Source organism: Rhinolophus sinicus, chromosome 5, assembly GCF_057876585.1.
Source record: "Rhinolophus sinicus isolate RSI-liver-muscle chromosome 5, RSI-T2T, whole genome shotgun sequence".
Taxonomy (NCBI): domain Eukaryota; kingdom Metazoa; phylum Chordata; class Mammalia; order Chiroptera; family Rhinolophidae; genus Rhinolophus; species Rhinolophus sinicus.
Window position 1 is genome coordinate 110,973,614 of NC_142505.1, and position 27,186 is coordinate 111,000,799.

General features: G+C 55.8%; 1 protein-coding gene across 3 annotated transcripts in view; it reads right to left on the reverse strand.

Annotated features, from left to right (window-relative positions):
- The window catches only part of ELFN1 (extracellular leucine rich repeat and fibronectin type III domain containing 1), a 65,923-nt gene extending 39,014 nt beyond the window's left edge, over positions 1 to 26,909 (reverse strand). For 2 of the 3 annotated variants that reach the window (XM_088798802.1, XM_088798804.1), the window contains exon 1: positions 26,160 to 26,909. The gene's annotated coding sequence lies outside the window, so the exon portion shown is untranslated. Of the gene's footprint in view, positions 1 to 22,122; positions 22,289 to 26,159 lie in introns of those variants that run through there. The other variant, XM_088798803.1, reaches the window with a different exon arrangement.
- Positions 26,910 to 27,186: the final 277 nt, after the last annotated feature.

Below are 27,186 nucleotides of genomic sequence, written 5' to 3' on the forward strand. Positions count from 1 at the left end.
AGTCATTCACAGCTATCACGACTGTGTACATAAAAATCCCACAGGATGTACAAATACAGTAATGAATCACACAGCTTCAAGCTGTGAACGTAAAATCCATATACAAGTGTAGAGTAGATTTCTATATGTTTGCAGTAAGTCGAAAATGCACATTTCAAGTCAACACTGCAAGTTGATCTGTAGATTCAATGTAATCACAATCAAAATCCCAGAAGATTTTTTTCTTTTCGTGGGACTTGACAAGCCGATTCTCCCATTTGTGTGGCCTGAGACAAGCCCGAAATGCTTTTACTCTATCAGACAATTATAATTCGTTACACAGCTATGGTAATGGAGATGGTGTGGTCTTGGTACAAGGTCAGAGAAGTGAACCCAAGGATCAAAACAGAAAACTCAGGAAGCGACGTAGGAATCAACCCTTGATACGATACAGGAAGCTCAGTAAATCACTGGGAAGGAAGAGCCTTGTCAATAAATTAGATATCTACATGGGCCAAAAGTGAACTAGAACCCCTCCCTCACGCCACATGCAAAATCAATACCAGGTTGATTATAGACAGCTGGGAAAAGAACAATATATTTTAGAAGATAATATATAGGCCAATATATTACACAAGAATATATTGATAAATTTTACTACATAAAAATAATGAATTTCTGCTCTTAAAAATAATGAAAACACAGGCCACAAACAACAGAAGATAGCCACCTTCTACCTATCCTGAGGGAATGTTATCTTATTCAGAATCTATAAACAACTCCTATAAATTAGTGAGAAAAGCACAGACACCTCAATAATAAAATGGGAAAAGGTCTTGAAAAGGCACTCCACAGACGAGACCCTGGCCGATGGCCAGAAAACAAAGCAACCGTAAAAGACACTCAGCTTTGTAAAGACAGAAGCTTCAAAGTCTAGTGAGTCTCATGTTGGGAGACGCGTGGCACAGGCGATGACGCTGTGCCCTGGAGCCCGACACGACCCCACCACGCTGGGAAACAGCATCGGGATCCCACCAGTGTGAACCATGGACTTGAACACATGCAACAGAACAGATGCAAAGAGGTTCATCATGGCCCCAAACTGGAAGCGACCCTGGAGCTGGAGTGGAATCTCTACAGCAATGGAAATGAACGAGCACCACAACCCACAATGAGTGGACAGAGTCCCCCCAAATCACGTCGACCCAAAGACCCAGGACAGAGAAGACTGTGTGCTGTGATTACATTTGAGTCAAATTCACAAACAGCCGCCCAAGAGGCCTGGCTCAGGTGCTGGCGGTGTGATTGGGAAGGAGGAGAGGCGGCCGTGGGCAGCAAGGAGCGCCGGGAGGCCCCGGGGGCTGGACACGTCCAGGTCCTCACACGGTGTGGCACAGGCCGACAGACTCTGCGGCAAGGAACCAAGACACGCTGAGCCCCGGGACCTACAGGCCCCGCGGGCACCAGACAGGCCAGGGGGCTTCAGGGCCGTCCCGTCTCTTGACCCAGACCTGGTTACGCCTTGTGCAAAACTCAGTGAGCAGTGCCTGAGGCTTTGTGAAGTTTTCCGTATGTCAGTTATACTTCAATTTGTTGTAAATTTTTTTAAGGGCCATGCCACCTCTGTCACAAACTCTCATCCTCAAAAGAAGAGCCCAGAAGGAAATTCTCTGAAGTGTTGACATGCTCCTCTTCGGGGTGGAACCACAGTTCGCCTCTCCTCCTTCCACACTCTCCTAACTTTCTATAGTGAGGAGATATATACACATATGGCTTTTGATATTGCAAAAGAAATAACATGCTAGTACACCCAATGAAATGCCAGGCCAAAACAAAAGCCCTGTGCTAATTTTGTTTTAGGCACTTCGGGTGCCAGGCTGGCTGGCGCTTTGGGAACCTGGGCTGAAGCTGGCACTGGCTCGGACCCCCACCTGCTCTCCTCGCCGACAGGAGCTGAGCTGCCTGCCATGTGCCCAGCACAGAGAGCTAGCTGGGAGGGAGCAAGGCAGGGGAAGGAAACTGCAGCAAAGGGCGACAGCAGTGCTTAGAGGGCACGGACCTGCTGCGCTGTGAGAGCCGTACATTTGATAAGTGCTTATTAGAAATATGAAAATGAGGCTGGAAATTTGCTTGTCTATGAAATGAAGGCTGAGGTTCCCTTGGACTCTAATCGGCTAAGAATTTGGTGAGATGGTCCATCGCAGGCACAACATAAAAACGGCATCTAGACAAATGTGGAGTGTCCAGGTGAGCCTGGAACAGTTGTGCAGGGCACACTGGACAGTCGCCGCATCCCTCACACCCTCCTGCCATCTGTCCAGGGACTCCTATCCCTTTCTCAGGCATCCAGGCTGCCCTCGCAGGAAACCTGGACCAGCCGCAGCATCCAGCCATCTGGGTCCCTGTCCCCCCTCCCTTTCCACACCCACTGACCACTAGTCTAGCACTGATGGTGATGATGGTGACGGCAGCTGTGACAGTTCACACAGCACCGACTACATTCCAGGACTTACTTCCCATTTCCCTTCACCCAGCCCCACGAGGTGAACCTGTCCTTAGACCCATTCTACAGATGGGGAAACTGAGGAGCAAAACATAACTCCCTGAGCAGTTACCACCCTGCTCAGCAGTCCCCTTCGCTGCAGGTGGCCTCCCTGGGGGACCGAGGCATCTGGCAGGGAGGCCTGTGGGCTCCTCTCTGCACCCCTGTTCCCAGCCCAAGCAACATCTGTTCAGGTGAGTTTGCTGAGCGATGACAAACACCTCACCGTGTTCCCGCCTGAGCAGGCAGCACCGATAAGAAAGAGGGAAAGAGACATTCACAGGACTACAGGGCTGGGCGGGGGGTCACCGAGAGGAAGCACTGTAGGTGTGCGGCTCTGATTTTCTCGTGCTACCAGGGGAGATGGGAGCCCTTCTGAAGTGGAAGAAACAGCCTGAGGCCCCTGAGGCCAGTGGGAGGGCAACTGGGACAGACCCCAGACCCCAACACTCCCCCACTCCCAGGTACTCAGCTCCATCTACAGGGCGGGCAGTGAGGGCTCACTTAGCCTCCTTCCTGCACACGACTTCTCAACAGCCTAGATACCCACCGTGGGAGAGGTGGGGGCAAAAGAGGCAGCCATCCCAGGACTGTCGGGTCTCAGGCTCACCTGTGTCCTGGCTGGAACCATGAGCATGAGACCCTCCCCACTGCCCCCTCTGGAGCCTAACTCGCACCTCTCTCTCTGCCAGGAGGAATGCCATCCGTCCTCTCACCCTCACTTACAGCAAACTCTCCCCCACACACCGACACACACACAAACACACACACACACACACACACACAGTACCCACCCCTGCGGGGAGGCCAGACTAGAGAGGATAGTGGTTTCTGCAAAGTATCAAAGTGGGTAGGGGAGGGGGCTGAGCCCTGGACCCCAGCCTGGATAGCAGTGCCACCTCCTCCGAGAAGCAGCTCAGTCTGTCCCACCTAAAGGAGCCACCAGGAGCTGCCAGCAGGTCACCCATGGCCAATTCTGCAGAGCCCTGGCTCTGTAGCATTTTCCTCACTTTGCTTGTTTGTGTCACCCCCACTGGACTGTCAGCTCTATAAGGGCAAGAACCATGTCTGTTTCCTTCACTGCTGTACCCTGGCATCTCTCCAGCACAGGGCTTAGCACACAGTAGGTATTTAATAAATGTACGCTTCATAAGGCACAGACTTTGTCTTGCAAGCTCGGGGCACGGGGTAGGCCCAGGATCTGCTGAGTGACCATCTGTGAATGAATAAATGAATGAACAAATGAATGAATGAATGGGAATCAGTTAAGCCAAAAGCATCCAGGCTTTCAAAGCGGGGCCATGGCGGGGCTGTGTCCACCCCTCTGCCTCTAGGCGGGGTTGGGCCTGGGCCTGTGTGGGCCTGTGTCATGGGCTGCTCCTGCCCTCCACCTGGGTGTCTGAACCCTGAGTGTGTGGCTCAGGGGAGCGGATGTGGGCTGGTGTTGGGAAGGGTTGGACAGGGCGAGTGGGGTCCCCATCACTCTGGACCAGGGCCCGGGGCTTGCCCAGCATGGAGGGAGTGAAGGGTCCCCCCAACCCCATGTCAGCAGGAGTGTGTGAGTGGATCTGATGAGCTGAAGCAGAGCGTCACAGCCCTGGCCTGGCGGTGGGGGGTTGCAGTCATGGGGCCAGTCCCTCCCTCGAATGTCAAGTGCACGCAGACCCTGATGGCCTTAGCCACAAGGTGCACTGTACTGTCTGTGATGCAGGATGAGTGAGGGACACAGATGCAGGTGTGTCCCCCCCACCCCGCCGGCACTAGGAGCGCACAGGGGCCAGCAGCTGCACCCCTGGCTTACAGGAGGCTAGAGTCAGGGAGACAGTCTTGCAGAGGCCCCACCTCCATGTGACAGAAAGGTTGATTTTTCTCTGGAAAGGACCTTACGTAGTTCCGATGAGACACCGAATCTCAAGTGCGGATTCCAATGCCTCTCCCCAAAGGGGCAGCTGCCCAGTGGTCCCATGGGACCGAAGTGGCCCTGGGGAGGTACATAGCAGGCGGCCCTCAAAGCTAGTCTAAGTTTGGCACAGAGCAGTCGGGAGAACCAGGGGTGGTGACCATGACAGTGTGTCAGTGTCCCTGCCTCGCGTCTGTGCCCTCCACCCTTCGAGGGTCTCTGCAACTGGGTGGGTGGGTGTCTGAGTGCTGGGGGCCACCTCCTTTGAGAGAGCCGTGGGGGACCCACTCCAGTGTCACAGCACATGGCTGTGGGCGACTGAGAAGCCTGGAATCCCCTTCTAGGCCTCACCTCCCTCCCTCCAGCCTCCCAGGCCCTTTGTGACGGAACCACGGTTGCCATGGAAACCTGTGGCTGAGCGATGACTTCACAGGCCAGTGCAGGGGGAGAAGCTGGGCTGGGCCTGCCTGGTCTTGCAGCAAAGGGAGCAGGGAAGCCTCCTGGCAGAGGCGGGGAGGTTCAAGGCAAGGGCACCCTACCACGGGAGGCACCATCCCACTCCCTGAAGGAGGCAACAGGCCAGGGTCTGCCGGTCAGGGCTGGCGGGGTGGGCGGCCGAAGCTGCTTCAGGCCTCAATCTCCCTCTCCAGAGTGGGAGGGGCACCACTCTGGGGTGTTGGGCCCACGAACACGCTGCTCATGCTGCTCGGACCCGGCCAGGTGCACACACTCAATGCTTCACACCCAGTCCTGCTCACAGGGGTTTGCTGGCGAGGGGAAGTACTTTCACCTCTTCTACTGGCTGGGCCACCTCCAGGGAGCCCATCACGTGTGCCCTACCTGTCACACCAATTCACATCTCCCCAATGCCTGCTCCGTGCCTGGGGTTGCCATGGGGATGAGCTGGGCACACCTGTGTCCACATGGGGCTGTGGGCACCACTGCAGTGTCCACACGTGCTGTGCACACAGGTGTACAGGGGTGCCCACACCTATGCACAGCTTCCATGTCCACACATGTGCACACACATGCGCAGCTGCCAATCCACACGGGCTGCGCGGTCTCACAGCAGGACATGAGCCCCACAAGCACACATCATCCGGGGTGCATGTGGCCCAGCCAGACCGCACACAGGCGCTGACCACTGTCCGCTACGGCGGGTGTCAGGAGGCAGTGGATGCCTCTTTCCCTTCTCTCCTTTGATTTAATCCACAGCTCTATGAGGCAGGAATTCAGGAAGCTTTCCCCAATTTCCAGGGGAAGAAATAGAGACTCAGAGAAAGAAGGTAACTTGCCCAAGGTCACTGAGCCCTCAGAAAGTTCCAGAGCTGGTGAAGAGTGGTAGGGGGAGGGCCAGGAGGGCATCAAGAATCCTGAAAACTTCCTTGGCCAGCAGAGCCTCCCCTGCCCCCTGCACCCAGCCAGAGGCAGCTGTAGCCTGGGCCAGGAGGTCCCTGGCCCCGAGCGTTTCCTGTTTATGATTCTGCATCTAATACCCACAATGAGAAGCCGCTAATGTGATGGATTTTCCATGTTTACAGCATCGTGGCCGCCTCCGCTGATTAGCAACCATTTTTCTTGGCTGCCTCTTCCCCAGCTCCACCCCTACCCCAGCTCCCGGCCCCAGGCCACCCTCACCTCCCTGCCAAGGGCCCTCCCCCAGGATGGACCATGAGTGGACTCGAGGCCAGAGGGAGGGGGCCTCAGCCCAGGCCCACAGAGCAGCCTGGCCTGTCCCTGCAGCCACTAACGGGGCTACCCGGGTCCTCTGAGAGCCCAGTCTTGGCCGGTCAGGTGCACAGAGCTGTCTGGACCCCAGTGACCAGCCCTGGGGTTAAGGAGTGGCTGCAGCACTGGGGGAGGCGGGTGTGGGCAACCCCATGAGAAAGACCCGACACCCTCAAGCGGCAACAGTGCCCTTGCCCACCCTTCACAGTCGCTGAAAACCAGCTTCCACTTCCACTCTGCCTCCCACTTGGCAATCAGGTCACGGTGCAAGTGGAGAAACCGAGGCCCAGAGTCAGAAGTGGCTTGTCTAAGGTCACAGGGCCAGGAAATGTCAGGCACCAGGAGGGCTTGTCCTAGAATCGGCCACTGCATGCAGTGGGGACAACAGGACTCCCTGGTGCCGGCACCACCCCAGCCAGCCACCCTGCCATCTGGGTGCCGTGGGCACCTGTGTGCCACCCAGCCAGGGCCAGTCGTGCTGGGCTCACAGGCACATGTTGCTGGTCTGGAACGCAGAAGTGGTCTTTAAACACTTCAGTGGTTTCATGTGGTGGCATCTCCCTGCATCCCGGCCACCCACGGCGCCAGGCCACACCGCTGAGGCCTAATGAGCAGTGAAGGTCCATTTCTCAAAGGTAAACATTTCCCAGGCTCCCTGGCCAGCCTTTGGACACAGCCCGGTTAACACCCTGGGTGCAGGGCCAAGACAGGCACTTGGGGAAACCGCCGTCCACGCAGGTTTCCACAACCCCTCAGCTCTCACTGCCCACCTGAGGCCCACAGAAGACACACCGCTGGTTTAGACTCCGCCTCTGGGGGTGAAGTGGTAAAAGGAAACCTGCATTTGGGCTCAGGCCAAGTGGGGCTCAAGCCTCAGTTCTGTTCCTCCCTGGCTCTATGAGCTTGACTGAGCAAGACACTTGTCCGGCCTCAGTGTCCCCATCTGTCATTTGATGACATTAGCCTCCTGAGCTGGGGTCTTCCACACTCACATCTGTTCCAAGCCCCTGTCCATACTGACATTGTCTTTTTCCAATCCCTGTGTGTATATCTACCTATCATGCATTCATCCAACTTTCAGCCATCCATTGATTCACCTCTCATCCTCTATCCTTTTATTATCCATTTTCCATTTTATCCATCCATCCATCCACCTCCCTCCATCCATCCATCCACCAACCATCCATCCATCCATCCATCCATCCACCATCCACCATCCATCCATCCATCCACCTCCCTCCATCCATCCATCCACCCACCATCCACCATCCATCCATCCACCATCCATCTATCCATCCATCCATCCACCTCCCTCCATCCATCCATCCACCAACCATCCATCCATCCATCCATCCATCCATCCATCCATCCACCATCCACCATCCACCATCCACCATCCATCCATCCATCCATCCATCCATCCATCCATCCACCTCCCTCCATCCATCCATCCATCCATCCATCCATCCATCCATCCATCCACCTCCCTCCATCCATCCATCCCCCTTCCATCCACCTATACGCCCACCACCTTACCCATCTACCCACCCATTTATGGACATATAAAGAATATATCAAGCATGCAATGTGCCAGTTCTGGACCAGGCCTAGAGCCCAGGTCCCAAATCCTGACCCAGTATGCTTTTCAGGATGGCAGGTGCTCAAACAGCTCAAGCAGTACCCATTCTGTCACTGGCTATAGCTCTGAGCCCTGCCTGCTTGGGAAAGAGCTCCTTTCCCCTGCTCTAGGTCTCTTGGGAACAAGCAAAGCTAAGGGATGAGGGACGCACCCCGCCGACCCTGCTTCAGGGCCGCGTGAGCCTGGTCAGGAACCTCATACTCTCCTGCAATGGGCACATGACTGCAGAGACTTGCAATTGGTCCACACCAGGAAACCTGGTGGCTCAGAGGACTCCGAATGGACAATGGAGTTAGGGGACTCAACAAAATGATTAAAATGAGAGGCACAGGCTACATTTTTCCCTTGCCACCAATTCCATAGCTTATCAAGGGTCTGTGCTGCACCAGGTTCCAGCCACGAGCTAAGGTGGGAGTAGGCCTGCCCAGAGGAGCCCTCAGCAGATCCCAGGACAACCAAACACCCCAAAATATATCCACGGTTCCTTAGCAACCCACGGCTGTGGGGACTGAGCTGGGAATCTATGCTCTTCCCAATGTGTCCCTCTATCCTTTGGTCCCCTCACTTGTCCCTCTGTGCTCTCAACCCAGACACATTAGATGACTGGAAAGTGACTAAGGTCCTATAGAGCGCTGAAACTGTGCTTACACACTCACTCTTGCAAGCACACACATGTATGCATGTATGCACACACACGCATACACGCTATAGACAGTGTGCCGTGTAGAGGGGCTAGGTTAAAAAATAATGTCACTAAATTAAGAAAAGAATATACTATTAATAAACATAACAGTGGCACAGGCGGTTGGAGCTCCCTGCCAGTTCAATTCCTACATGGGCCAGTGGGCTCTCAACCACAAGGTTGCCAGTTCAACTCCTCGAGTCCCGCAAGGGATGGTGGGCAGTGCCCCCTGCAACTAAGATTGAACACGGCACCTTGAGCTGAGCTGCCTCCCAGATGGCTCAGTTGGTTGGAGTGTGTCCTCTCAACCACAAGGTTGCCTGCTCGACTCCCACAAGGGATGGTGGGCTGTGCCCCCTGCAACTAGCAACGGCAACTGGACCTGGAGCTGAGCTGCGCCCTCCACAGTTAAGATTGAAAGGACAACAACTTGACTTGGAAAAAAATCCTGGAAGTACACACTGTTCCCCAATAAAGTCCTGTTCCCCTTCCCCAATAAAATCTTAAAAAAAAAAATAAAATAAAATAAAAAAATAAAAAAAATAAGAACTTGGATGACTCCCCAGCAAATTTTGCTGAGTGAAAAGAAATCCAATCCCAAAAGCCACATACTGTGTGATGTCACTCATGCAGCACACTTGAAAAGACAAAATTACAGAGATGCAGAACAGGTGAGTGTTACCAGGGTCAGTGACAGGGTTGGGGGGCAGAGCTGAGTTTGGCCATAAAAGGGCCAAAAGAGGGACCTCTGTGTTGGCGGGAATGTTCTGAGTCTGACTGTGTCACTGTCAATATCCCACTTGTCAAGACTACAGTTTTGCGAGATGGTACCACTGGGAGAACTGGATAAAGGTATGTGGGCTCTCTCTGAAGTATTTCTCACAATTTCATGGTACTCTACACTGGTCTCAAGATTAACATTTTAATTTTAAATAAATAAATTAAATAATGCCATTGAAAGTGGTATTTTTAATAAAAGGTGTAAGATCAACTGGATTAATATATGTGGGAAGAACTGAAACTTGACCCCTATTTCTCACTGTAGAAAAAAAAATAATTCCAGGTGGACCAAAAGTCTAAATGTCAAATGTAAAACAAGAAAGCTTCTAGAAGTTATGATGGAAGAGCATCTTCAAGAACTTGAGGTCAGAAAAGATTTACTTAGAAGCTAACAAAACACACTAACCATGATGGGTGACTTGGGCTACAGTAAAATGAAGACCTTCTCATCAAAAGACATGATTGGAAGAGTGAAAAGTCAAGGCACAGAGTAGAAAATATATGCAACCTGTATGTTCAAGAATGGGAAAGTTTAAAGATACACAAAAAGTTCCTACAAATGTATACGATGAAGACAGATATCTCAATAGAAAAAAGGGTAAAAGTTTTCAACAGACACTTCCCAAAAGTCAACATCCAAATACCCAAACTTATGACAGGTGCTCACCCATCGGTCTAAAATTAGAAAGACTGACAACAGCAAGTGCCGGCGAGGATGGGAACAACCAGCACTGAAGCAGGGCTGGCAGGCGGGGTGCGCGCCCGGCAGTGTGAACTGGAACGACCACTTCTGAACACTGCGTGGCGCTATCTGCTGACATTGAACATAGGCCCAACCTGTAGCCCCACTGCTAGGCGAGCTGGCTGACAGCCCTGAGTGCACATGCCCACGAAAGGTGACTACAAGGATGTCTACAGTGACGCTCTCCATAAGTGCGGAAGGCCAGGAAGAACCCAGACGTCCATCACAGTAGAAAAGCCAATCCATGTAACATTCAACATCAACAAAGTGTATCGACAACACCAACATTGGTTGTTCTGCTCTAAAGAGCACATCATGTGTGGTTCTGTGCATATAAGGCACAAAAACGGGAAACACTAATCTATGGGATTGAAAACCAGAAGTGTTTCCCTTTGAGGAGGAAAGAGGGGTAGCAATCATGAGGGGATCTGCGGGGCATCTGACATGCAGGTAATGTCTTCTTTCTTGACCTACATGGTTCTTATACGAATTTCACTTTGTGATAATTCACAGAGCTGTATATGTTACATTTTTTTAAATTTTGTTCTTAGAAGATAAAACCACAGGAGTGACATTTCTTGCATGCTGTAGTGAGAAGGTCACCAAATCCTCTCCCTCAAACAACTATAAAACTAGTCAAAGACTGATCAAAAATTAACTATTTCAACATCCTAAAAATTAACTATTTCAACATCCTAAAATAACTATTTTAACCAAAGACATTTCTTCATGAAAAACTACTGACCTTTGAATAAGAAAGGGGAAATTTCTGGCGTTCTGACCTGGAACTTCCATCTCCCCACTCCCAGCTCAGCGGGTGCATCACCCTAACTGGACGGTCCAGACTGTGAAAACCAGAAGCCTCTCTGCCAGAGGCTGATTTGATTCGGATCAGAAGAAAGAACTTGCGCTCAGCAGCAGTGATGTGAGCAATAAGTAGCAATCTCAGTGGCAAGTGAAGGGAAATGCCAGTGATTCTACCAGGCTGGGATTGTGATCCTGGCTGGGGCTGTAATAGGGCAGTGGACTAGCTGGAAATTTGACACAGGGAGACACAGAATGTGACAGTAGCAGCAGGGCGCTTGGGTAGCATGCATGCACAGGGGAGAGCAGAGAGGACCCGAGAAATCCACACATCCCTGACCTACTGAGAGCCTGCAGACGTGCCCAGAGAAGACATAGGAGGGTCTGGCAGAATGTAAAAGCCAGGGTAGACTTGAAAACTGCCTGGTTTTTAAATGTGCTCCTTAACCCACACACAGATCCATCAGCAGAAAATGGAAGCCTGACTGGCTCAAGGTGTTTGCACATAACCTCTGGCCAATTGCTGCCTGACCACTAAGCTAAGAAGATGCAGAGATGATCCCGAGAAAGCCAGAATTGAAATAAAAAATAAAAGCATATGTATAAAGGGAAGCAAAACAGAGACATCAACAGTCGTGCATCAGGGAAAATGGATTTCAAATTTTAGCTGAGGCAAGTTACTCAGTAAACAAACAAACAAAATAGCAACAATTACAAGTCTCGGGGAAAAATAAGAATCCAGAGCTGCTACAACATATTACCTAAAATGTCTATTTTTGACACAAAATTACAAGACATGAAAAGAAACAGGAAAGAGTATCTCGTACTCAGAATAAAAAGCAGTCAATGAAAGCTGTCACAATGTCACAAGATGTTGTGGATAGCAGACAAGGACTTCAAAGCACTGATCACAACCCCGTTAAAAAAAATCAACAGATAATCATGTTTAAAGAATTAGAGGAAAGTATGATGACAGTGACTCAAAATAGAGAACCTCCATAAAGAGACAAAAATTACTTAAAAATGGAAATTTTGGAATTCAAAAGTACAATAAGTGAAAAATGTATGAGAGGCTCAACAGTAGATGTGAAATGGCAGAAGGAAGAATTAGTGAACCTAAAGACAGCTCAGAAGAAAATATAAAGAACAGAGAGAAAAAATAAAGAAAAGTGAAATGAGTCTCAGATGTCTGTGGGACAACATCAAGGGCACCAACATACATGTGCTGAGAGTCCCAAGAGAAGAGGGAGAAAAAGGCAGGAAAAACATTTGAAGAAATAACGGCTGAAAACTTCCCAAGTTTGATAAAAACATTCATCTAACAGATGCCAGTTCAACAAACCCCAAGTAGGATGAAAACAAAACCATGCACACCTAAACACATCATAATCAAACTGTTTAAAGACAAAGAGAAAATAGAAAGAAAAAGGTTATTCATCACATGCAGAGTTAAGGTAATACGAGCAATGGTTAATTTCTCATCAGAAACTATGGAGGTGAGAAGGCAGTGGAACGGCATATTCAAAGTGCTGAAAGAAAAATATCAACCAAGAATTTCATATCCCACAAAACTATCCTACAAAAATGAAGGCAAACTAAAGACATCCACAGACAAAGACTGAAATAATTTGGTGCTAGCAGACCTGCTTCAGAAGAAATACCAAAGGCTGAAAGGAAGTCATTGCTGATGGTGATTGAAATCAACAGAAAGAATGAAGAGCACCAGACGTGGCAAATGTGTAGATGGATAGAAAAGACTCTGTAAATGTATTTTCTCTTTCCTTCCCTTCTTTTAAAAACATATGAGCATATAGGGAAATAATTATAACCCTATATTGTTGGGGTTTTAGCATTACTGATGTAGTAAGTATGACAGTAACATACAAAAGAGAGAAGAGAAAATAGGACTATATTAAAGTTTCCCTATTTACCATAATTAGTGTTAATCTGAAACCATTTGTAATGAGGTAAGATGCATATTATTATCCCCCGACCAATCACTAAGAAACAACCCAAAGGAACAAAATTTTAAAAATTTAACCAAGAAATTAAAACAGTACACGAAAAGTACTTACCTAACACAAAGAAGGCAGCAAAGGGGAAACAGAACTAAGGGGGGGAAATGAGATGTGTAGAAAACAACTAAAAATGGTAACCATATCAAATAAAAAAATTACATTAAATGTGAATGGACTAAACAGCCCAACCAAAAGGCAGAGATGGTCAGACTAGGTTAAAAGAGCAAGACCCAAGTACATATTGTCTAAAAGTGATACGTTTTACATTCAAAGTGTTGAAAGTAAAAGGATGGAAAAGTACATGCAAATGGTAATCATAACAGAGCTGGAGGGGGTAAATTAACGTCAGACAAAATAGACTTTAAGATAAGAAATATTACCACAGGCAAAAAGGGACATTTCATAATGCTAAGCAGGTCAATAGCTCAGGAAGATATGACATTTATAAATGACTATGCCCATAACGAAAGAGACCAAAATACATTCATTAAAAATGGACAGGATTGAAAAGACAATTCAACAACAGTTGGAGATTTCCATACTCCATTCTCAACAACTGATAGAACAACCAGGCAGCAAGTTAGCAAAGGCATAGAAGAGGTGAACACTATTACCAACTTGACCTGACTGAAATTTGTACAACATTCCACCTTGCAGAATCCACATCCTTTCAAATGTACAGGATACATTCTCCAGGAATCACATGTGATTGGCTGTAAGACAAACCTCAATAAATTTAAAATGAAGGAAACCATAGAAAGTATATTCACTAACCACGATGAAATTAAATTAGAAATAAACAAAGAAATAAACCTGAGAAATATTTGGAAAATAAAAAAATAACCCATGAATCAAAGAACTCACAAAGGAAATTAGAAAATGTCTAATGAGAGAGAAGAAACAAATTACCAAAATCTGTTATTAAAGAGGAAACATCACTACCAACCCTGTAGAAATTAAAGGGAACATAAGGGAATATTATGAACTTCATGCAAACAAATCAGACAACTGAAGGGAAGTGGACACATGCCTACAAAGACACAAACCACCAAAACTGATTAAAAAAGAAACAGAAAACCTGAATAGATGTATAACCATTTTTTAACTGAATGATTAATTTAAAATATTCCCACAAAGAAAGGCCCAGGCTCAGATGGGGTTTTGTGGTAAATTCTGTCAAATATTTAAGGAAATAATATTGAACTTTCACAAACTCTTCCAGAAAAATAAAAAAAAAGGAGAAAAACTCCCCCACTCATCCTATGAGACCAGTATTTCCCTGATACCAACACCAGTCAAAGACTTCATTAAAAAATAACAGACCCATAAACCTCATGAACACAGGTGTAAAAATCCTTCACAACACATTAGCAAACCAAGTCCAGCAACATATAAAAAGCAGGGGTTGCCCTGGGTCCCTGGACCCCACAAGCCCCTCCCCTAGTGTCTGACTCAGGGCAGCCCTGGCTGCCCCAGCAATGAAGAGCCAGAGCTGGTTACTCATGTCCCCCACCCAGACTCAGCACTCCCATCTGTGAAATGGGCAGAAGGGCTGCAGGATGGGGCGAGGAGGGTCAGAGACGAGCAGATCGGGGTTCTGGCACTTGTGAGCTGTGAGTCTGGGCAGTCAGTTCACCAATCCATGCCTTGGTCTCCTCTCTGTGACGTGGGCACACAGCAACCTCCCTCCTGGGTGTGTGAGGGTTCTCAGTGGTGGGCAGGGTGTGAGCGAAGTTCTATGGTTCTAGGAGTCCTCAGGGGACAAGACTATGGCAAGCAGGGTGGGAGAGGGACCAAGGGTCCCCTGGAGGGCCTGCAAAGGGAGCAGATCCCCCCCTGAGTGACCCTTGACTCGGAAGCAGTGCCCCTCCCCTCTGCCCCACCTGTCTCCCTGGCCCTTGGCTTCCCAAGGACCCCCCAGGACACAGCATGACCACTGACTCCTGGCCCTGAGCTCTGTGCAGTGCCAGCTGGAAGGGAAGCTGGGGTGCGACTCTGGGAGGGGGTGTCCCACCTGCACGAGCCACCCCAGGAGCCCTCCTCCCAGCCGTGCCACAAAGAAACATCAACTGCCGTGTGCCAGCACACACGGGACACACCTGGACCTGTGTGCCTGCTGGGCCCTCACACAGAGGGCGTGTGAGTGGATGTGTCTACAAGAACACGCTGGGACATGTGTCAACATGTGGAGAGGCGCCCAGGGGTTGGGTGTGAGGGCTACATGTCACTTTAGAGTGGCTGGGCACCTCTGTGGCCAGTGAAGGCGAGTCTGCACGTTTGTACATGTACCTGAAAAGTTATCACATACACACGTGCGATGTGAGCTGGGCGTGCATCCGTGCCTGTCAGAGTGCAGGTGTGACAGCCTTGTGTCTGCATTTCAGTGCAGCTGGGACGTGGCCCATTTCAGCCCTGACTTGTGTGCCCTAAGGCCAGTGGTGACACTGGATTTCTACCGCGTTGTCTTTCTAAGAAGCCATCTCTGGCAAATCTCATCCTTCAGATCTAGCATGTTCTTGCTCTGTGGGGACCCCGTAATGAGGAAACCAAAACGAGCCTGGGTGTCGTCACACAGCAAACAGTTAGGAGCCGGGGTTGGCTGCACCCCTGGCCTCCTCCCCAGACACGCTGGCCAGCTCCAGACCCACGGGCACTCCACGCAGGCCCCCGGGAACCCCTGGGGGCTCTACACACACCCTTCATTTCATAACCTCTGTCCGCTGCACTGAGTTTGCAAAAACTAAAAAAGCAGGCAAATTCATCTTACAGAACTGAGGAATCCGGCATCAGAACGCCCCCTGCACTGGGGAACGGGAACTCATGAGGGCCGCATCCGCTGCCTGCTCCCCGAGGCGGAGGGGCAGTGCCCCCGGGAGGGCACACACACGCACACACAGTACACCCCCTCGCGCACCCATGCCCAAACCACGACAGGAGCAGTCCATCTCTGGAAGGAAGGGCACCTCCGGCTCTGGGTGGCTGGGGTTCCCTTTCCTGGCACCCCCAGGGCTGGCGCCAAAGCCATCTGTGGTCCACACCAATCCATTGGGGGGCTTCAACCCCCCCCCAGGCCCTCCCAGAAAGACATCTCGGGAATGTTTCGGATGTCAAAGGCAAACAGGACTTGCTTGGCACGACCCTGTCCTCCACACGAATGCGTCCCTGATTCCCATAGGTGCTCGTATAAATGGGAAACGGGCTTTGCTTTAGACAACATTTTTCTCTGTAGGAATGCAGCTCTGCTGTTTTAAGCAATGTCAAAATAGATGTCGCGTGTCTCTCCGTCACCAGCGTCATCAGCCCGGTCTAGGTTCCCTGTTTCCCCAAGACACGGCTCATCTCCAATCGTGCCCCTGAAAACCCTTCCTCCCCTCCAGCAGCGGGATCTTCTAAAGCTGTAAGCCAGCCTCACCTCCCAGCTGCTCAGACTCCCCAAACGCTTCCCAGGGCAGAGAGGATGAGCCCAGCCTTCCCCAGAACCCTGCCACCCTCTCCCCTGGACCCCAGGGGCTCCCCCACTGACCTCTCTCCCTGGAGGCCGCCCGCCCCTGCCCTCCCTGGAACGTGCCAAACTTACTGCCCCCTCTGAGCCTTTGCATTTGCTGCTCCTTCCCCAGTACTCTTTCTCTGCCTCCCTGCACAGCAGGGCACAGAGGGACACAAAGAAGCCAGGGCTGAGGGCCCCGAGGGACAAAGCCAGAAGCCCTGGGATCCCGGGAGCATCAGAACTTACAGACACAGCTCCAGCTCACCTCGCTGTACCCTGTCTTCCCCGGCACCCTCCTAGCAGAAGGGAGACAGGCTCAATGAGGGGAAGGGACAGTCTCCACAAGCTGGGCCTCCACCTGGGACCACGGCACCCCTAGACTCTGCTCCCAGCCCCACACCCCTGGAGGGGGTTGTGCTTTAGACCCACTTGACAGACAAAAGCACCGAGGCACGAGGGGAGGTGGCCTGTGCCTGCACACATGGCCAGCTAGCAGCACAGCACCCGACCTACAGCTTCTGTCGGGCTAGCAGCGGAAGGAGACATCTCCGCGGAGATGGCAGAGGCCCCGGGGAAGGTCAGCAAGCACACCCTGAGGGTTCCCAGCACCTTGTGGAGGGGTGGGGTGGTGGAGGGGGCCTTGAGGGGAGCCAGGGCTGGGTATCCACGCTGCTGCCATTTCCGGACGCTGGTAACACCCTCCCAGCCACTCTAGGCCCTATCTCAACACAGGACCAGAAACGAGGATCCCTCACTGTGTGCTCAGCAAGCCTGCTCTCCACAGCACCTACTGTGTATAAGGCCCAGAAAGCCCCTCCAGATGCGGTCCTTGGCCCTCTCCGCTCTCCCCCGCAGTATAGGGCAGCACGTGGCTGCCTGTCTGTGTCTCTGTGTTTGTTACATGAAAGGGAACTGATGACTAAGAAGAGGGGCCTGCATTTGATCTGCTGAAAATAAAACAGTAGGGGCGGCCGGTCAGCTCAGTGGTTAGAGCGCGGTGCTGGCAGCACCAAGGTTGCCGGTTTGATCCCCGCATGGGCCACTGTGAGCTGCACCCTCCTTAAAAAATAAAAAGAAGAAAACTATAAACACAAGGGAACCCCACCCCCCCACCCCCGGCGGGCCGTCATCTCCCAGGGCTGCTACCCTCAGACGACCTGGGCAGGACCCATCTGCTTCCCAAGGTAGCACTACCATGACCCCAGCTCCTCGTACACTTCCGGGGCAGGGCCCGGCCTCTGCCACACCTGTCCACACCTCCAGGCTGCTGACAGCTCTCCACACGGCTGTCCGGAAGCCTCACTGTCCCATCAGCCCGTTTAAAGAAGTAGCCACTGGAGGGGCAGACCAACAGGGCTGTGCTTCTTGGGGGGGGGACCTAAAGGGGTGGACAGAGTGGGCCAAAGGCTGCGGGGGGTGATGGCCCTCAGCCCCAGCCTGTCCACTGTGAGCACCTTCCCCACACGGGGAAGCTGCAGGCAGGGCCTCTGTGCTCCTGTGCAAGAAGATGAGGGTCTGCAAAGATCATGTGCTCTCTCCAAGGGGTGTGGAAGGTGTGGTGCCGGGGACAGAGTGTGGGAGCCAGGCTGGGCCTGAACGCTCCTGCCAGCTCTGCCACTGGCTTGCTGCTGCTCGCCTATCCGGGCCTCAGTTTCCCCATCTGTTCAATGGAGCCTCTATCAGGAACAATCGATCTGTACTGATGGCCTAGAAGGGCACTGGGCAGGACCGCTGGATGATCTCCCAGGCTATGTCCCCCACCCTCCTCTTCCCCATGGATGCCCAGACTGGCCTCTTCCTGCGCTCCAGCCTTGTTTTGGGGTCCTGAGGCATTACAGATGGTGAGGCCACACCCTGTACTGTGGGAGCCCATCCAGAAGCCAGCAGAGGGAGGAGCCCGGAACCACACAGCCATGGTGGGGGGGACACACCCTCACTGGCCCAGCTGCTGTTTAGCCCCCGTCCCACCCCTGCTCTGCTCCCAGCCTGGATGCCTGTCCCTTCCTCCACGACTATCTAAATGCTGCCCATCCCTTAAAGGCAGGCCAGAGCCCTCCTCTGGGAGGAGCCGTCCCCTAGAAGGAGCTTGAGGCCTGCTCACAGGGGAGGGGGACCCTGAGGTCTAGTCTGCCTGGAAGTCCTGAGGAACTGAGGCTCATTGTCAGGCAGGCAGGGCGGCATCCCAGACAGGGCTGAGTCAGAGACTGGGGTCTCTCACCATGCCTGGGGGGGAGGGGGTGCTGCCACGGAGAGGCCTGGGTGCAGACGTGGCCCAGTGCTCAAATGCTGGGCCAGCCTCCAGGACTCAGTTTCCCCACTGCTCCTCCTCACCCAGGGCCCAGGGCAGGAAGTCAAGGTAGGGCCCATCCTTGACCCTCTTGGGAAGGCCATCAGGCTCTGCTGGGCCCCCCACTGCTCTGGGCCCCTATTTTAGCTTTGTCTCCAAGCCGAGAACAGTCTGGTCCTGGTTCCCAGGACTCCAGCTGTGGCTCCACCACTCTCTTGCTGTGTGACCTTGGGTGAGGCTGCACCCATCTGGAAGATGGAGCTGCCCTCCACGAGAAAGGACCATGTATATGTATTTCTGTTGGTGGTATCGCGGGTGTCCCCAGCCCTGGACACAAGCTCCGCCAATGCCAGGGTCCCATCCCACTCTTGTCCCCTGGCTCCAGGGAGAGCACAGAGAAGGTCCTCAGTGTGTCTGCTGAATAAACCTCCAGGGACTCTCCCAGCTCCAAAGGCCAGGACTCTCAGTCCCTGTCCCCAGTGGCCACTGGGTCACAGGGTGGTTTCTCCAGCCCCTCTTCCCCTACCCAGAACGTTTGGTAAAGCCAGGTCTCAGCCAGCCAGGCTTGGTGGGGCTGGGGAGTGGAGGGTGATGGACAGGCAGGCCCAGAGAGAGGAGCTGAGTGTGCACAGCAGCCACCCCACTTCTTGCTCACCTCCAGGGCCACCATCTGGCATAGGGTACATGGGTACGGGGGGGTGACAGGGAGCAAATGTCCCCAATAGCCGAGGCTGTGCCTACCCTGCTTGAATTACCAGACCCGAACCAACACAGCAGGAGCACAGGACCCCCTTCCGGCACCCTCTCTGCCCCCACGCACTGCGTGACCTCAGGCAATGCCTCAGTCTCCCCATCTCAGGGGGTGCTGGGCTGGATGACACCAAGTCTCTTCCACATCAAGACTCCTGTCCCCTGCGTAGGCTCTCCCATCAGCCACCCCAGCAGACACCCAACCAAGGCCAGTGGACACCTGAGCTTCTGCTGGAAGAAATCGGAATCCATGACAAGACAAAAAGGGAAGAAAGGGCGATGTGGAGGCATGGGGGTGACAAATGTACCCAATGTGCCCACGGCAATGCCACCATCTGCTCCAGGTTCACGCCCGGAAATTTATGGCCCCGTCACCTGGCCCTGGACATCCATCTCCTCACTGCCACTCACTGGCATTTTTCCTGTGCCCTCCCTCCACAGGTACCACCCACCAGCCACCCACAGCTACAGGCTCTGCCTGTTTGCTTCCTGCTGAGATATGGGAACACCCAGGGTCCATGCACCACAGATCCTCTGCTGATGGGAACTGGGCCCCTAAGGGCTAGGGCCAGGCGTGGGGGGAGGCTCTGACCCCGGGCTCAGACGAGGAGGTTTTCCTGAGCGTTTAGAAAACCCACTGAAATCTGCTTGTGTGTGTGTGTGTGTGTGTGTGTGTGTGTGTGTTAGACACGCAGATGTGGGAGCCAGGCAGACGCTCCCCTGTACCCGCTGGTCCAAGTCCCTGTCATGACTCTGGCCCTGCTGATTGTTCTCTCTTGGAGCAGGCAGGTGATGCTGACAAGGAGACATCTACGGACCAAAGTTCAAATTTCTACGAATCTAAGGGTCCAAGCTCTGACCCGAGGCTCTCCCAGGAAGGGGCCACCTGTTTCTTTGGGGGGCTGGGTAGGGAGGTGGGGCCCAGGTGTGGCGCGCCACTGCCCAAGGCACTGGGAAGAACTGCTGAGTTTTTCAGCGAGTCCTGTGGGCAAATGGGAAGGGCTGCCTGCTGTTCCTCCTCCGGCCCCAGGTGCTGTGTCTGCCACATCCCTTCCCCGCCCCCCTCCAGGTGTGCCAGACCTCAGGATAAGAGCTGCCTGCTCCAATCAGCCTGCCGTGTCAGTCTGAATGGTACGCAGGCAGCAGGCCAGCAGCAAGTAGGGGGGGTGGGGCTGGGCTGCACCTCTGGCTGCAGGAGAGGGTCCAGCTGATGGGAGGAGGGTATGGCTGCCAACCTTTGTGATCCAGGGACCCTCAGGTCTTCTGCCCACCAGAGGGTTTCAGACCTCTCTCAGTATGTACGCAGGACAATGAAAGACCAAAGGGCTGGAGTCCTGGCTTGGCGTCACTCATTAAGTTCAGAGTAAAGGTGGGCATTCTCCTGGGACAAACCAGCCACCTGGAGCGTGTCCCTTTATCTCTGGGAGTGTCTCCTCTTCTGATGAAGTGGGACACAAACCTGGGAGGGGGTGTGCACCTGTCCTCCCACGCTGTTCAATTAAAAGATGAAAGTTGCAAAGACCCAGGGCAGAGGAGGCCAGGGGGCCAGCTAGGCAGGAAAGACAGGAATATTTGTGGCTTTAAAGCAATATAAGCCCCATTTGCTTGTTTCCTCTGGGGCTGTACAGAGGCTGGGGGCCTCTTTAAAAATGGCTCCTGAGAGAGACAGAGTGGGGTTGGCTGCGCTTTATACTCCCCTATTTCTGCCCCCTTCAAAAGCTCTTGTCCCCAGGGCTTCCGGGATCACATATCCTGTGAACACTTCCTGCACAGACCCCAGCCCAATGCAGAGGGTGAAAGGGAGACACAGCGGCATCCAAGCAAGGGCTCTGTGACCACTTGCAGGAGAGAAGACACACCTGAGGCTCTGCTGGGGCTGCAAAACGGTCTTGGTCCCCCAAGCTTAGAGGAGAGGCCTCCTGGGGCAATTTCTGTGCTAAGCCTTCACTGCAGATGGAGCGCCTTCCACAAAGTACAGTTACCATTATATCCCCATTTCACAGATGTGGAAATTGAGGCTCTGAGAGGTTCTCTGGCCCAAGGTCACACAGCCCACCCCTGTAACAGTATGATTTCGATGAGGCTGTTGGTCTGTGCTGGAGGGGAAACACCTGTGAGGACCCACCCTAAGAGGCAAGCAGGCGACTTGCGGATTTTAAAGGATGGAAGTGACCCGTCTTTAGCAGAGCTTGGAGCACGGAGGCTCAGCATCATCACCCAAGGAATGACGCTGACAACGGGTCCAAGGTGGGGGTGGAAGGGGGAGAACATCGACCAAGTTCAGAGCAAAGGCCCCCACCCCACGCCAGGGGTTTGACTCCTCCGCCAATGAACGCGGCCCCTTCCAGGTGTGTGGCTGGACCGTCCCCGGTGTCGAGTGAGGCGGCGCGCAGCAACCGGAGGGCGGGCAGTCGGGGCGAGTGAAGCGGCCGGGGATACGGGTCAGGGACCACGGCCGCGGAGGGTCGAGCTCAGGGAGCAGCAGGTTTGGGGCGTCGCGCCGGGTGCGACGGCCCGGGGGGGGGGCCGCCGAGGGGACACAGGTGCTGGGGAAGGGGCAGGTCCTAGCTAGGGCACCGTTGTGCGGGGTGCAGCCGCGACCGGGGCGGCAACGGGTGGGACCCCGACCCAGACCCCCGCTCTGCCGGGCTCAGCCGAGCGTCCGCTTCGCCGCCAAGTTCTTCCAACTTTGCCTGCTGCGCTCGGAGGACTCGCCGCCCCGGGAGTAGCCGGAGTCCCGCGCCCCTAGCCCGGGCCCCGCTCGGACGCGGGCTCCGCACTTACCTGCCCGCCGCCGCTGTTCTGGTGCTGCGCCCGCCGCCGCCGTCCTTCAAGCTCCAACTTCGCTCCGGGGATTGAAATTCCTCCCCAGCTTCGCCCATCGATCCGCGCGCGGCCCCGCCCCTTGCCTCGCCGGCAGGGGGGCCTCGTTCTCGCGCGCCCTCCCCCTCCGCTCCTCCCTCCCCCTCGCTCCTCCCTCCCACCCCTTCTCCCCGCAGGAGTCCTGGAGTCCGGCTCCGAATCTCGCCCTCGCCCTCGCCCCCTCCTTCCCGAAGCCCCTCGGCTCGCCTGGCCTCCCGGCCGCCTCGCTCCTTCCCTCCTCGGCCTTGGAGCCGAGAGGGGGAGGGGGGCAGAGCAGGGGGAGGTACTAGAAAGCGCAGGAGGGTTCCTCGCGGTCCCCCCTGCCCTTCCACCCACCCAGTGGCGGCGGAGGCAGGGGTGGCACTCGGGGTGGGGGAGCGCGCAACAGCCGTGGCCTGGATGAGCCACCCGCGCGACCCCTCCACATGAAACAAAGCCCAGGCGTTCTCAGGACCCGGGTCGGCGCGGCCCACATCGGAGAAGGCAGGGACGCAGGGGCAGGGAAGGGAACGCAGGGGGCCGATGGGGACACGCCGGCCCCCCTCCCCAACCCTGGCCCCCTTCCTTCCCTTACTCACCCCACCTCTGGGATTACTCCGGGACGCTCTCGCACACTCTACCCTCTTAGTTTGACCCTCACAACCTGCGTGTGCGGAAGCCCCCCTTTCCACACGTTACAGGCGAGGAAACTGAGGCAAGAGAGGCCCCGAGGCTTGCCCCACGCCACTCGGCGCGTGCGAAGCAGAGCGGGAGAAGCAGTCTTGACCCCCAGGACGATCCCTCCACCCCTCCGGACTCTGCCCCGGCAGTGCCCTCGGCCAGCCGGGCTCGGCGGCCGGCCCGCGCCTCAAAGCCCACCCGTGTCCCTGCGCAGCCCGGTCAGTCCCCGCGGCGCGCGCGCCCCCTCCCCGCTTCCTGTCCCCCGCCCGCTTCTGATTCTCGGCCTCAGTACCCCCGGCACGCTCTCCGCTCCCCGCCAGCAGCTGGGCAATTCACCGAGCATACAAAAGAGTTGACTCAATTCAAAGGCAGCAAATCAAGATAAATCCTATAGTGTGTGGGGACCGGAGAGGGATGTGAGCGAGCAAGCACAGCACACGCCAGCCCTATAGACTGGGCCCCCCACCCGGCATGCCTGGGCACAGAAGGGTGGCCAGGTACAGGGAGTGGGCGCTGAGCTGCCCTCCCTTCCCAGGCCGGAATTCAATGCTTTGTGCCCCCCTCCTGCTTGCCAGGTGGGGCTCCTTTGAGGGGTGCTGAGCCATAAGGGGCTGTTGGGACAGAAGCCGGTGTGCCCCATGATTACAAGTTCTGGGGCACACATCACAGCTCGGGGGCCGGGGGAGGCATGCGGGGAAAGGCAGTCGGGCCATTCTGGGCCTCTGAGCGGCTGTGCTCTCCTTGGACTGCCCCCATTCTGACCCCTATCCCAGCAGGTGCAGGCCAAGGGCAGGCCTTAATTGTCACCAGACAGATACTGCAAGCCTCAAATGTGCCAGGTCTGGGCATAGGGAACTGAGTGGGTGGTGAGAGGGCTCCCCTTTTCTCCCTGATGTTTAAGAGCCCCCACCCTCACCCCACCCAACCCCGCAGCTGCAGCTCCCACTGAGGAGAAACTGGTCACTCTCAGAAGGTCCAAGAAAGCAGCCTTCCAGCCTCTGGCTTCACCAGCCCTGTGACAAGGAGGGACTCACTGCCCCAGGGCAGCCTTTCTTAGGCAAACCCCTGCCAGAGTTGGCTGACTCCCCCTTTCCAGCCGGTTCCCCCAGGCCTGCCGGCCAAGCAGGATAGGGTTGGCATTTGATGGGGGTCTCCAGGGTACCGGGAACTGCGATGGGTGCCTGCCCAGAGTTATATCACGACCTCCTCCCTACGCCCCAGGCCCAAGGGCTGTGAGCCCATTTCTGCGGTGTGCAAGCTGAGGCCAGAGGCCCTTGAAGCGCACTGCCTCACTCCGCCCTGCAAGTATGTGACCACCCAAGGTCAGGGTTCTGTGGAGGGGCTCAGAGGTCAACTGGAGGGGCGGTACCGGTTTCCGCTGGAGGGTACCAGTACCCAGCGGATCTGGGAGCGGGTGGGCTCAGAGAGCTAAGCAAAGAGTTGGGGGCACAGCTGACGGGAGCTGGGACCCAGCTTCAGAGGCTTTGCCCGCAGTTAGGCACCCCTCCCTGAGGTGAGGCTTCGCCGTCCAGCTGCGACCTCATCCCCTGAGTCTCGGCTAGGTCGCCCCTCCCCCGTGGCCGCCGATTGGCAGCCTGCGTGTAAGTCATTAATTCTCTTACAGAGACCCGGCGCCGCCACCGCGAGGACATCCGTCAGGGACCCCATCTGCGCTCCACAGGGGGGTGGGCTACCTCACCCAGACCCGGAGCAGGGGGACGATAGTCACCTCGCTCACTGAAGCTCTGAGGTAGAGAGAGCCCGGCAAGCGAGCGCTGGAGGGCGCTGGGGTCCCGGAGGTAACGGAGGGGGCGGGGCAGGCGACCAGCCCTGGGAACCAAGCCCCCCCCCAAGCTGCTACCGGGCTGGACTTGCAAACGGGGTGACGGGAAGAAGTACCCTGGACCCCGCCTCCAAATCCTCAAATCAACTGAAGCTTCGGGTGGGGTTGGGGGGACTAAATCCTCCAGGGCCTTCTGGGAGGCACAGGAAGACGACGCTGGGATGGGGCCACCAGGACGTTGCCCCTCCCTGCACATGCAGCGGAAGCTACACCCCCAAACCCTCGCAGAAGCCTTGCAGGCCCCTCTGCTCTCCACCGCGACCACCCCGTTCTCCACGGCCCCTCAGAGGGGCTGGTGACCGGGCAGCGGTGGGTGTGTGTGTGTGCTGCGCCCCTGAGGGTGGGGTGGAAGGAAGAGACGCTGATGTGAGCAAATTCCCGCTCATCCCCAGGCAGTGTGGCCCCAGGGACCCACACCCATCCAGGAGGAGAGCTCGGTTGGGGACTATGCTGGAATCATGCCGGTCTCGCCCCAGCCTCTGGCTGATGGGGCAACCACAGGCCATACAGGGCAGTTTGAGAAGAGAAAAAGTTGGGGGCACACCCCGAGCCTGGAGAGGAAAGAGTGGGAGGAGAGCAGGGGACTTGGAGGGAAGAGCGGCAGGCTGGGGACCATAATAGCTGGGGAGGGGTCAGCTCTGGGCCTGGGGTCACATCCCAGCCCGCAGCCAAGCCCAGCTCCGCGGCTTCCCCGGCGGGGAGAGGTTCGGGTCACCGGCGCCTATTAATAGCTGTGAGCGGATCTGTCCCGCAAACTCGGCAGCAGCAGAGCGACAGAACCGGGGGAGGGGGTCCTGTAACCCCCTCCAAGGGCTCCAGCGGCGCGGGAAGGAGCTCTACCCTACTCGCGCCGGAGGTGCGAAGGCTCGGCACCCACAGTCCACTCCCTGGGTGCCCTCTACTACGATATGGGGCTCCAGATGGAGGGGGCAGTCTCCGCGCCAACTTGGGGCGCCGCGGATACCAACGTACACTCGCAGATAAGACCAACCCCCTCCCCCGCTCCCTACCCAGCCCGCCTTCGCTCTCACAGAGCTCAGGAAAGTTTCGGGGTCCCCACGGCGCCTCCTAGACCGAGGGGTCCGGCGTCCCCACCCTTTGGGCCGAGGCGTCGGGGAGGGAAGTTTGTCCGCCGGGGCTCGGCGACCGCTAACTTCGGGTGCTCCCGCCTCACAAGTCGGGGGTAGACGAGGAGCCCAGGCACCTTGGCCCCAACGCGCCGCAACCGAAGCCCGGCGGGCGGGGGACTCGGCCCCCGCGCGGCCGCTCAGGGCAGGGCGCCGGGGCTGGGGCGGACGGGACTGCGAGAGCCGCCGGGGACCTGCGCCCGCCCCCGCTGCCGCCCGGAAGAGCATCTTCCCCGCCTCCCCCAGGGGCGGAGACCCACTGGCCCCGCACCTGCCGCAGAGAGGACCCCCGCCTCTCTCAAGCCCCTCCCCCACAAGCCCCTTCCTACCTGGGCCGGGGCGCTGGCGCCGGGCTTCAGGCGCGGGCAAAGGGGAGCGGAGCGCGAGTGCTCAGGTCCCCGGAGCGCCGCGGCGGCTTCCCCTGCTTCTTCCTCCTCTTCCTCCTCCCGGCTCGCCGGCTCCAGACAGATCTCCTCCCCCTCGCGCCCAGCCCGCCCCTCCCGGAGCCCGCCGGGCTGGGCTCGGCCTGCGCGGGAGAGCCGAGAGGAGCCGGCGGGAGCCGGGCTGCGGCGCTCACTGCGTCAAGCGCGGGGCGAGCGCGGGGCGGCGGCGGGGACCGCGCGCTTCTTGTCCGGGGCTGGCCGGGCAGGCGGGGCAGCCGCGGCGCGGGCGACGCCGCGGGGCCGGGTGGCTCCGGCTCGGGCTCCGGTGCGGGCGCGGTGGCGGCAGCGCGGAGATTGTAGCGCATTCTTTCTGAGCGCGATCGAAGGTTTCGTGTAGGAGCGGAGCGGGGAGGGCTGGAGGAGGAGCGGGCGGCGCTGTCGCTCCCGCACGTCGGTGGACTGGGGGTGTCCGGAGGGTGACACGGGAGGGGAAGTTGGAGCATGCCGCGGGGGCGAGGTGGGGAGCCCGGAGGCAGCCTCGCCCCCTCCCTCTGGCCCGCCCCGCGCACCCCCTACCCCCGCCCCAGGCCACCGCTTGGAGCAGAAGCCGCGGAGGTCTGGCAGTCAGGACACTTGGTGGCGTTGGGAGGTGGGCACGGGGGGCGGGGATGTGCACGCGCTTTCGGACACTGCCATGTGCACACACACCCGGGGATCCGCGTGAAAGTTGACCCCAAGTCAGACCTTGTATGGACGCGCGCGACCGCGAGTGCAAATGCTCAGCCCGCAGGGGCGCGCGTTTCGGGGGGATGGGGAAGGCCGTGCACATTCAGGGGTGGGGACTGGGGGGTGGTCCGGCCCTCAGGGACTTGCCCTCTCCCAGACCGCGGGCCCCCACACACAGGACCCCTCCTACTGCTGGTTCCCCTTTCCACTGGGAGGAAGGAGGGGTCAAGGGATTGGCCGGGCCCCT